General features: G+C 46.5%; 1 protein-coding gene across 9 annotated transcripts in view; it reads left to right on the top strand.

Moving 5' to 3' along the window:
- LOC107262914 (homeobox protein prospero) overlaps positions 1 to 7,520 on the top strand; it is a 108,894-nt gene that overhangs the window by 26,490 nt on the left and 74,884 nt on the right. The gene's annotated exons all lie outside the window — the stretch shown is intronic.

Raw genomic sequence — 7,520 nt, 5'->3', positions numbered from 1 at the left:
GGGGTAAGATAAAGAGGGCCGAGAATTACGAGGGATACGGGTCAGAAATGCTTGGCGATGCATCTAGAGTTGCAGTTTTTTTTAATTTACCGATTCGCCCCAAGACTCCCCACTACTCACCCTCATTCTGCATCAACCATCGTCCCTTGTATTTCGCTTTACCTAACCCCCCTTACCCACCACCCTTCGGCAGTAGCCCACCAAGCGATACAAAAGACAAATTCCCAAGGAGGATCGATAACCTTCGAAACGGCTGATTAATGTTATATTGGATAATCTCATTAAGAAAGATAGCGAGGATGAGTTTACGATTTAGGACGACCCTAAAAGATTAAGGAATAGGGAAGAAAAGGGCCTTGGGGTGCATCTTGGGACTTTAAAGGGCGAGCGTTTACGGGTCCTTGGCTCTGACAGGTCTCGAAGGTACACGTGTATTCCTACGAGTGTGAGTGTAGACGTGGCTGCGGGTGTCTTGGGCTGGTTTAAAGGGCCCGAAAAGAGGCCCAGCAGATGGCTCGAAGAAAGTTGATGTATACCGGGAAGGGCCTCGGAGCCACCCACGTGCTCTAGAAATTTAGTAAAATACGCGAACTCGGAAGTATGGTCCTGTGACTTGTTGAGGGTTTTTCTTTTCTCAAAATACAGAACAAAAGTTTTTCACTGAGTCGCGCGTGCGTCCCGCGCCGATAATAACGGATCTTGATGCGGGACTGCGAAGCATCACTCGACATATGTTGCGAAGTCATTGTGCGTCTATCTTTTGGGTTGGCGGAGACGATACCAGCCCACAGGGTGCACGCGTGGAACAGAGGGTGCAGAATCATTGTGCAACAGAGAGAGAGAGAGAGAGAGAGAAAGAGAGAAAGAGAGCAACTAGCATAGAAACGAAGGAGGAAACTGGGAACTGCCATTTGTTATTTTTAATCTCCCGTTAGAGAGGAGAGCCTCGAAATTTGGGCCGGATATCGAGGAGAGGCCCGCGAAGCCGTCAATATGCCACGATCCAAATTGGAAAATCCTCTCCTCCCCTTCACTTCGGCAAAAAACGTACACATGGGGCTACCCGGTACCATCGAGAGCATCCGCCACCCCGTCCCTCCTCTTTATCTCTTCATATATATATATATATACATATATATATATATATATATATATATTAGTTAGTGCTTTTTTCCTCTTTCTCTCACTCTTGCACGATGGTTCTATGTACAATATACATGCAACCAATTATTCATGCCTAGCCTCTCTCGTTCCCTCTCTCTCCCTCTCTCTTATCATTATGCTTATCTCTTTCTCTGTTTGTCTCTCTCATTGTACACAGCCCAGCCTTTTTTTTACACGTGCGCGCATGGAAGTGGGCACGCAGCCATTCGCGACCACCCGAAATACCTCAAAATCTGGATCAAAGTTGGTTCCTTTGTAGTGGGCGTAGCGGGATGGTGAAGGGGGCGGGAGGGGGATCTACGGGACGCAGTAAAAAAATACGTTCACGCACGAGTGGCAGATTAAGCTGTTTCTGTTTGCCGGGTTCGTTGAGTGGCTCAGCCATTGCCGCGGATAAAAAAGTTGTTAAAACGCTAAACAGCAATCACCGCTTTTGCGGCTCTTTAGTTGAAACCAGTAGAGGACCCGCCCGACCCATGTATGCATCCATGTATGTTCGCGTACGTGCTCGATGTACTTAACAGTTAGCGCAAAGAGCCCATCCCCGAGTAATAATAGAAGAAGAAAGGGAATCAGCTGCCACGAGTTTCGTCAATTTTTTTCATATTCAAATAGGATGGATTTAGTTCGAATTTTTCTTGGATAGTCGCGCGTGCCGAGGATCCCGAAGAAACGGTACGTAGAGACTCGTGTCATTTCATGGCGTTCCATGGTGCTCTCGTACCATGGTGTTTCCCATACAAACCGCCCTTACACGCCCACGAACCACCGGAAGTCTCGTGCTGCGAATTAGCAAGGATTTACAAGCGACAAATAGGCCGTTTTCTTTTTTCACCATAGGCGTGAAAAGTCCCTTTGGTCCTTCGTTATCGACTCCCTGGCTATATAGGTTTAACGGATGCTTAAGAGCCGTTTAAGGGATGCTTAGTGGGGACGTCGGTCAGCCACTTTTCACGCGCGTGTTACAATACCGGGAGGATAGGCCATTGCGCTTTTAGTGAGCTGCTGTAAATTTTCAACCAAACGACAATTACTTGACGGATATACTTTTCTTTCTTTATCATCAGACTTTGTAAACCGCTTTTGAATTTTTTTTTTCGAAAAATTCAGACACTGCTGAAACTCCTGTCTTCGTAGTAGGACTCGTGTTGCTTAAAGGAGGTATATACAATAAATAGCTTACTTACGCTTGTATATCTTTGAAAAGGAGCAAAGTTACGAGCATTCGATATAAACAGCATATACAGGGTTGGTCAAATTTTTATAATTTTTTTATATACAATATTTAAGCGATACTCGGACATTCCAAATCGATAAGCGAGAATAACTTGTGAGATTGAAAATCTCCAACACAGATAACTCTAATGACATCTCGAGTCTAATCATTGTTCAGAAATTAAATTACTCACTCGATCTCGCAGTTCTTAATTAAAAGGAGGGCACGAGTCCTCGAAAGACTCCACGTCGATTATCATTAGATTACGGAAATACACTACAGAGTCCCCAGGAGAAGCGTGACATTAATAGAGTCCAAGTGTCCCTTCAATGGGAATTGAATGGATGGAGTTCGATCGATTAGATATCGGGTGTCCTGATTGGTTAGGATTTCGAGTCGAATTTTTATTTATTTTTTTTTTAATTCTATATACGATTTCTCCACCCTCCCGATCACCCCAGTGCCATTCTCAGTGCTTTGCTCCATGTCGCCAGTTGCCATAGGAAGGCAGCCGAGTTCCTCCCCGAGCAAGTATTTCAATGGGGTACCATGCTCCCCCATGGCAGTTTAGTCTCTAATATCGAAGTAGCTCGTGCTACCTGGGCAGCTGTGCGTGTGTGAGCCCCCTTGGCTTGGGCCCCTTCTCGATTCCCCGGGCCCCGACTCCGTCTTCCCCATCACCCCCAGTCCCCTTGCAAGCCACCGCACGTCGCAGGAGTTTTATTTTATTTTATTTCACCTTATGGGGTGCCCACGGACCCCTTGGCTAGACACCGCCAAGTACCCCCATCAGTCCCTTCGTGCCTTCAGGGCCCCACGTCACGGTTGAGAGGGGGCCCATCTGCCCCCTAACGAGTGTGTGACGTCAGGTGTGACGATGTGTTAAGCCAAGAAGCGTCTGTCTTGCATTGCCAACATCGCTTTCGCTCTTAACCCCCTTACTCGAGTCCCAGTGTTGCCAATCATTTTTACCACGCGACCGGCAGCCCTCACCATGCATTTTTGTTTTCCGACCCGAAAATTTGTCGCGATTCTTAAAACGTAAAAATAACTAAAGGAGGTATCCCTATATCTTCCCTCAGAAAGTATTCTTGACTGAATGGATAGTTCTATAGAAAATCCTAGAAAAAGAGTTCTCGACAAAGCGAAAATATTTTTCGGTTTACCTGAAAACTCAAAATACATCTTCCCCACCTTTTCTCCCTCTATTCGTACCTGGTACCTAGCGTGACATTCTAGTATCTTGATTTTCTTAAATCTATTTTTGCCCCCATCAACAATTCACATGAAAATTCATTTCTGGCAACGTTGCGTCCAGTTACGTATCCGCCTTATGGCCGCTTAACGCTCTGAACTTTCCAACGAAGTTTTTCAAGGTGCTTACGTATATACCAGGGACATAACGAGCAGTGCGTTACTTCCTGACTGACAAACCGATTGTTCCCATCTGCGATAGTCAAATTCCTTTCACTGCTCCTAATCAACATTTCAATTCTGCTGATACCCAGCGTATCTCGTCCTCCGATAACTCTTCTCGAAAAAGCCTTAAATTTTTCTATCTCAAGCAGCACAATTCCCGTTCAAGTCCCGTCTCTCTTCTTGGTCTCGAATCATCTTTAAGGACATCCTAAGGACGCGATCTAATCTTCCTCGGGTAGCGGCGCGCGATTAGTCGGAGCTGCGAGGAACACTCGTTCGTTATCAGGGTAGGCGTTTTTCGTGTCGCTGGCAAGACCGTTAAATTGTTCTTTATCGGTGAACTCGAATTTATCGCACGGGGCGGCTTCTAGAGATACGCACGCACGTACGCACTACTCGTGGACGCATGTGCGTCTGCGTTTTTCCGTTAGCACGAGCAGCAAATCGCTCTGGACGAATACCGTACGACGTTTGATTTCTTAATTTTAAAAATTGAAGTATATACAAGAAAAAGTACCCGAAAGTAGATTTCAAGGTGACACGTGATTTGGGGTAAGAATGGCAAAATGGGCATATGCAAATCTGTTGGTGATGTTTGTTGAGGTAAAAAAAAATAAATAAGAAGCGTCACGGGGCCTTTTCTTCTCAATGCACAAGAAGTGCAATAAGAGCACAGGGCGCATACGTCTGTCATACTGTATGCATATTAGGTATAGGTGGATATGTATGTACGTATATATATGGGTAGGTACTAGGTGCGCATACTACTTGCGGGCACACGTCACGAAACATCTGCCGGGCGCGCGTGGCCCCCCCATTTCTACCCTAAAGAGCACCAGCGAAGGGTCCTTTGAGACAAAGAAGGTATGACGTACTGAGGCAGCTGCCAATATGACGTAGGGGCCTAAGGCCCTACGTCCCTTCTACTATATCTAGGACCCTCGAGGACGCTGCGGAAGAAACATTGGATTTATCGGGCGCGTGCTATGAGGATTCACCCTATCAGTTATTCTATTGTGATTGGTAGGGTACCGGTTGTCGCCGAGTATGTAACCAGTAGCTGTTTTTTTTTTTTTTTTTTTTTTTTAATATGAACAATTCTTAGGGATCTTTTTACTATCGATTTTGGGGAGGTACTTCGGTCTGGGGGTGAATCTTGATGAGAGAAGAAGAGCGAGTTCGACGGAATTAACCAGTAGCTTTTTTTTTTTTTTTTTTTTTTTTTCTTAATATGAACAATTCTTAGGGATCTTTTTACTATCGATTTTGGGGAGGTACTTCGGTCTGGGGGTGAATCTTGATGAGAGAAGAAGAGCGAGTTCGACGGAATGTAAATGAGATTTTTTATAAAATAATTATAGTTGTGAAGGATATGTGGATTGGAAATTACTTTAAGAGAGGGATGAAATTATCGAGGGTGATTTTTGTGAAATTTTGGCAATGCTCGTGTATCGATGATAAAAGTATAATCGCCAGGAGCCTCGAGGCATTTGAATAAGTCCCAATCGTGTGCCGAGAAGAATGGCCTTTGGGTCTTAGTATTATTACCTGATGGCCCTTCAGGCCCCCTTCGTTCTAGGCTGACCCAGCATCTGCCGTGATGCAGGGGCGCAAGGGTGCCGGATGGAGTGCAAGGGCACGCGACTACTACCCTCCTAGGATAAGGTCCCGCAGGGAGCGCATAACTAGGAACTTCTCAAAGGTCCTCGGACGAGTCGACCTGGCGACGTTCCACCTCAGAATTCGTATCTTTGGAGTGTCGCTGGCCCATCGATTGTATTTTCGAAGATCACTGGATGATGATTCGTATGGGACTCGCTGGCGATTCTGGGCCTGTTCTGTGGGTATAATCGGGAGTCAGTGGCAAACGAGGGAGAATTGTTCGCTTCGCGCTAAAGGAGGCAGATGCACTCGCTGAACTTGGCTGTGAAAGGACCCGTCGCGCTTTTCAGAAATCCGTACAACCCTTTTGCATCTGTCCCTCGTATATGCAAAAGGGGTTTCCGAAATGCAGATGTTTCTTGGAAAAATTTCGTAAAATCGTGCGAACCATCCGAGCGGAACTGACCCGCGTCACCCTATACGACAAATACGATGAGAAAGGGATGAAAATACGGTTTTCCCAATCCGATCTCAGCTCGTATTTCTTGAGACGTTTCTTCCCCATTGATCGTTTACTTGAAATATCCTCGAATCTTTGCGCGACTCTTTCTCAGGTAGACTTTTACCTACTTTGAATTTTCCTTCCTTTTGTCGGCTGCTTCCTCTTCGATCTTTACTAGATACTCCTGTAAACAGCATCTTTATTAAAAGATTTCGTAAGTAGTTGTATTGGTTCCAGCTGGCAATATGCAAGAACAAACGAGAGGACGCAAAGAATGTGTCGTTGAGAAATATTTGGGAGGACCAAGAGAGCAGAGAGCAGAGAGCAGAGAGAGAGAAAGAGAGAGAGAGAGAGAGAGAGAGAGAGAGCAGAGAGGATAGATTATAAGTCAAAGTTCAAAAATTTCAGAGCCGACAGAATCTCGCGGGGCTCAGATGTTTGGACGGTCCACAATTTTTTCCCAGATTTTTAGCAACGCCCCGTGAACGTTCGAATGGTTTCCTCCGCCTCTCTTTTTCTCTCATTCCCTTTTTCACTCGTTCTGCCTCGCTCTCTCAATTTTTTACTATTTTTTTCCCCGTCGCACGGACCTCTCGGCGATCAATGAATTGAAGCGTCCATCCTTCTTTTGGTCAGCCTACACTCCTCCTCGTTGGACGCATCGCGAAGCGGCATTCTCTCTCTCTCTCTCTCTCTCTCTCTCTCTCTCTCTCTTTCTCTCTCTCTCTGCCCCACTAGGTAATTCTCCTCTTCGTCCTCTTCCTCGTCCTCTTCCTCCTCCTCTTCGTTCATCACCACCACCAGCTCGACCAACGTCGACCACCTCCGCACCAGCAGTTCCACAACCTGGACCAACTCTACAGGCTCCAGAGCCGACAGATTTCTCTCTTTCTTCTCTCTCCATTCATCTGTCTCTCTCTCACTAGCTCTGATTCTCACCCTACCTGCCTCTCTCTCTCTCTCTCTCTCTCTCTCTCTCTCTCTCTCATATGCACCGGACACTCGGCTCGAGTGCACACGTATGCACAGGCTGCATACTTGCATTTCCCGATCTCACTTATGCATTGCCAGATAAATCTGAGCGAGACGCATGAGAGCGTCGAGAGCATGTTAGCTCTCGTGACTCTCATGGCCCTTGTAGCTCTCATGTGCCCTTTGCCCGCTTCCATGCTTTGATCAAGATATTTGGGAACCTCACCGGGCGCCACTCGTTTACCAAAACGGTTGCCGAATCTGTCAAGACATACTGACAAGAGTGTCAGTGAGTACCAGGAGTCACCTAGGCGCCAGAGGAAACGAGAGAGAGAGAGAGAGAGACATCGATGATGGAGACAGATCTATGAAAATCGACGAAGGGTCAGTGGGCGTTCACGTGGCATCTAGGATCCATGATAAATAATTCTGAGCATTTAAACGTTTTCCAAAATTCCCCAGAACTTGCATCTCTTTTCGTCCTTTTGTGCTCCTCCTCCCTGGACCGTCGCTCATCCGCCTCCTCCTCGTCCCCCCTTTTGCCGGTGCATGAAGCAAGACACAAGTTTATTCATTATCCGAACGGCCGAGCGCCCAAACGGACAGTAGATGGCACTGAGTTCGCTCACCCTCACCCCCCCCCCC

The sequence above is a fragment of the Cephus cinctus genome, unplaced genomic scaffold, assembly GCF_000341935.2.
Source record: "Cephus cinctus unplaced genomic scaffold, Ccin1 Ccin1_scaffold0129, whole genome shotgun sequence".
NCBI lineage: Eukaryota > Metazoa > Arthropoda > Insecta > Hymenoptera > Cephidae > Cephus > Cephus cinctus.
Note: the sequence above shows the minus strand (reverse complement) of the source record. Positions and strands in the feature narration are given on the sequence as shown.